The sequence below is a fragment of the Sinocyclocheilus anshuiensis genome, unplaced genomic scaffold (genome assembly GCF_001515605.1).
Source record: "Sinocyclocheilus anshuiensis isolate Anshui unplaced genomic scaffold, SAMN03320099.WGS_v1.1 scaffold183, whole genome shotgun sequence".
In the NCBI taxonomy this organism is placed as follows: domain Eukaryota; kingdom Metazoa; phylum Chordata; class Actinopteri; order Cypriniformes; family Cyprinidae; genus Sinocyclocheilus; species Sinocyclocheilus anshuiensis.
The window spans coordinates 307,547-312,025 of NW_015548309.1; the positions used below are offsets into that span (position 1 = coordinate 307,547).

Below are 4,479 nucleotides of genomic sequence, written 5' to 3' on the forward strand. Positions count from 1 at the left end.
CTTTATGCACCAAGAGCTTGTAACACTCCAAAGAGAAAGGAAAAATTGAAATCGCATCATATGACCCCTTTAAAGGCCCCATGAAATTAAATTATGTGCTGTCTAAATAGGTAGCAACCTACTGGCTATTATTTACAATAAATAACTAAAAATAACTAAAAATAAAATAAAACAAAATAAAACAAAATAAAAATAATTAGTAGTAGTAGTAGTAAACAAACAAACAAATCAATCAATCAAGAATATCTTACATAAGTTAAGGACATTTGTTTCAACTTCTTTTTTTTTTTCTTAAAATGAAGACATCTCTGTCCACATATAATATAACAACAACAACAACAATAATAATTATTATTAACATGTAATTTAAAATTTTAATTTTATTTTCTATTATTTTTATTAATTTATTTTTGTTTTTAAGTGTAAGACATTTCTGTTAGAAATGTTGAAATACCATAACTTTACTGATACATAGTTTTTCCAAATTAGGGCATCCCTGAATGTCCCCAAATGGAGGTTGTGTCATATTTAGCTCACTTCTGGGGACAATAATCCCTGAAGTATAGCTAAATAAACACTGCAAAAAGTAACACAAAACCTTAAGTAAGGCTGTCTGTCTTTTCACAACATGAAAATAAAGAAGAAAGCTTTAGACTTGAAAAAAATCTTAGCTCTTATAATAAAGAAGGCCAATAGTTGGGAAGTCCTTTTACAGACCTAAAAATGAGGACAAACGTGGATTACAAAATGCTGTGGCAACACTACATGCAGTCAGGACGAATCTGAGGCACAGCCAATTTTCCTTTTGCTAACCTTCATCTATACTTGACATTCTTTTAACGTTTTAATTTCTTTTATGCAGCTTTGAATTAAAGGAGGGGCATTCATGGCTTTGACAAGACATCAAAGACACATAGCCCCCTACACAACCTCACTGCATACAAACACATATGATTTATGAGTGTCGTTTTAATTCACCAAATTCCAGACCAGAGGTTCGGAGGCCCTATTAGCCATCTAGAAGTCACAATATGATCAGCTCACTTCAAAAAGGATATGTATTAAGGCACATGCTTCAGTACATGACAGCTGTCAAATGTAATTTATACTGCCTTGATTAACCAACCAGAAATATTAAATAAATACATTTTACATTTTTTTATACGTTTTAATAAAAATAATCAAATTCCAACTAACTAATCCAATCTAAGACCAAAAGGATGTTGATTCAGGAACACGCTCTTAAATCAAGTTGTATGTGCATGTGTAATGTTTAATGCTTACAGAAATTTGAACAATTGAATTAATAAAACTTCAAATTCTTTGAGAGAGAGAGAAACTGGGAAAAGCACATCTGATAGTTATTGTGGTGCTCAGCATCGCTCCAGGAAATGGGCTGGTGTGTATTTGGCATAAAGTCCAAACATTTGTGCCTGAGTGCCGTCCCAGCCCAAACAACAGGAAGTACTGTTTATAGCCAAAGGGAAACATGGGAAATCAGCTTTCGTGTCTCTCGTGATACAATCATGATCATTTCAGCTCATTCTACATTCTGTTAACAGCTCATCATTTCTAATCAGTTCAATGCATTTTAATGTTTCTGCTTGACTGTTTTCCCATGGTTCCCAGCGGTATTCCAGGCCAAAACCTAAACTACAGTTTATAAGTGCTGCATACCAAACAAGCCATAGTTAAATAAGCATCTCTATTACAATCTGTACTGACTACATACTCTGTCACCATGTGTAAATCTATGATCATAAAATCCTTTACACACATGCATATACACACACACTCTATCAGAGTTGTTTCATGTGCCAGTAATGGAACGCACTGGAAGGCTCACTGATGCCTCCAGTGTTCCTGGCATTAAGATGAGTGTGTGTTTTATCAGTAATGTCTCTCTGTATGGTTCTGGTAAAGTTGTTTGGGTAGAGCTTTTGGCCTGATGACCTCAAAGTTTTTGATGTGTCTGCAGGCCAGCCCGTCAACCTGACTGACAGCTGTCGACACCTGTCTTTGTCCACAGCGGTAAACAAACACCTGCTTATTTCATCACATAATACACATGCACATACTTGCGTGATCTAAACTAAACTAAACTAGTGTTAAGAGTTGTTTAAAAAGTCATATTGAAAATCTAAAACAATTTTAGTAAATTAAATGATTTTATGTAAAAATCTAATTTCTAGGTCTAGTTAAAACTTTTCACTAAAATTGGTATGCTGACACATATGTCATTGTCTCAAAATGTGTATTCATTTGGAAAAATGTACAATAGAAGCATTTTCACTAATGGTCTCAGATGTTTGGACCTCACTGTATTTTGTTTGTATTTCTTTCACCCACAATAATGTGCCATTACATACTTCATTCAGGAAATGTGGCTTTCAAACTGTGTCAAAATAACTAAAATAAGGATTTTTATATTGAAGGGCTCAAAATAACATTAAACTCCATCTCAATTTGTGGTAATAAAGTTGTATAATACTACTGTATGCATCAATATAAATATCAGGATGAATATGGCATAACCAAATATCAATGGTCGGAGCTATATGTACGTGAAAGACATTTACACAGTTCACTAGTGAGGCCTCCATCTCAGTCACCTCTCTGTGTCCAGTCATGACCTGGAGGAGGAGGAGGGGAGGAAGGTTTTAGGACCCCAGCTGTGACCGTGAAGCAGTGCTTAAACTGAGCTGGAGACCAAATTAACCCCTGAATCACCTGACGGTGGACAGAAACAACAAACCTCTGAGTTCACGAGCCAGCAGCACACAGCAGTGCACTTTATTACACTGCTCTCTGGAATACTTCATTCTTGATCAGTCAATAGCAGCATTCTTCTGTGATCAAATATTTTTGTATAATGATCACCAAATTATGGTCCCTGGAAACCAATCAATGATACCTCACATAATACACACAAAACACTGATAAGACACACAAGAATCAAGTCAGAGTTGGTTGGAATACTTGCATACTACATACTATACAGTATGTACGGTGTACGGCATACTCACAAAAAAATTATGTGAAACACTCCACCCAGTATTCAACAGTAAATACTTCAAACAGTAGTATGCTTCATTGTTGTCAAATGACATCCGTCTTGGAAATAAACAATTATTTCCCGTTTCATTTAATTATGCGTTAAACAAAAAATTCAGTTCAATCAAATAAGGTGAAAACAATGATAAAAGTGGATTGTATTTATTTTTGACATCCCTTCCAGTTCATTCCTCACATTAGAAAAGGATGGTTATGTCAAGTGCATTGCATTTGCAGCATGCTTAGGTTGTATGCTACACATTTTGGTGAATTTAGTAGGTCACAGTAGGCATTCCATGCATCCAGAAAATTTGCATACTGTGATATGTGGTGCAAAAATAGAAGTTGGCAGCATGCCAGTCTAAACATACCCAAACTGTCCTGAGCCCATACAGTTTAAAGCATGCATGCATATGTGAGCCATGTTCTCAACAGCACACTAACATCATATTTTTAGTATAGATTTTGTATGCAGCACGTATTTTGTGTATTATATGCAAATATTCTGTATGCATAATTAAACATCAAAAGGTGCAGTGACAATACACAAGGTGCAGTGACAATACACTGCACAGAATATTGTATCCCATATTGCAATGCACTTACTTAAACTTCCAGTCCCAGTGCGGCAAATGAAACATAAGAAATTCTGCATTACATCACTTGCTCACCAATGGATCCTCTGCAGCGAATGGGTGCAGTCAGAATGAAAGTTCAAACAGATGCTAAAAACATCACAATAATCCATAATTAATCAAAACGACTCCAGTCCATCAATTAACATTGTGTCAAGCATAATAAACCATTAAGGCGGTTTAATTTCAAACTGTTGCTTCTGACTAAAATACGAGTCCTCAATTCATTATATTATGAATTATGGAATTTGGCCAGAAGTCACGGTTTAAAGTTAAAAAGCTTTAACAAAAATGTGTTTCTCACAAACAACACAGCTTTTCACTTCACAAGACATTAATTGATGGACTGGAGCCATGTGAATTACTTGTGGATTATTGTGATGTTTTTAGCAGCTGTTTGGACCCATTCGCTGCAGAGGATCCATTGGTGAGCAATAATGTAATGCTAAATCTCTCTGAATCTTTTTTGATGAAAAAACAAACAAACTCATCTACATCTTGAATGGCATGTGGGTAAGAAAATTTTCTGGGTGAACTACTCCTTTAAAAATGCTAAATTAACATTTACTGTACTGTATGTTTGAGCTGCTAACCTGCATGCTTGCTGAATTAGGTCATGTGATAACCGTGTATAGTTTGAAGTGTTGATTATTCATACATTTTCTACATACAAGAAGACAAAAATAGGCAGCATTCAGTGTACTGTATACTATGCAGTAAGTACTACAGTAGTATTCCAAATATAACTTGGATTTACAAAAGGACAGGATGTCTGCCCCCCCCCCCCCCC

At 35.3% G+C, this 4,479-nt stretch overlaps 1 protein-coding gene across 1 annotated transcript in view; it reads right to left on the minus strand.

Annotated features, from left to right (window-relative positions):
• LOC107656212 (cadherin-like and PC-esterase domain-containing protein 1) overlaps nucleotides 1-4,479 on the minus strand; it is a 54,340-nt gene that overhangs the window by 39,751 nt on the left and 10,110 nt on the right. The window lies entirely within an intron of this gene.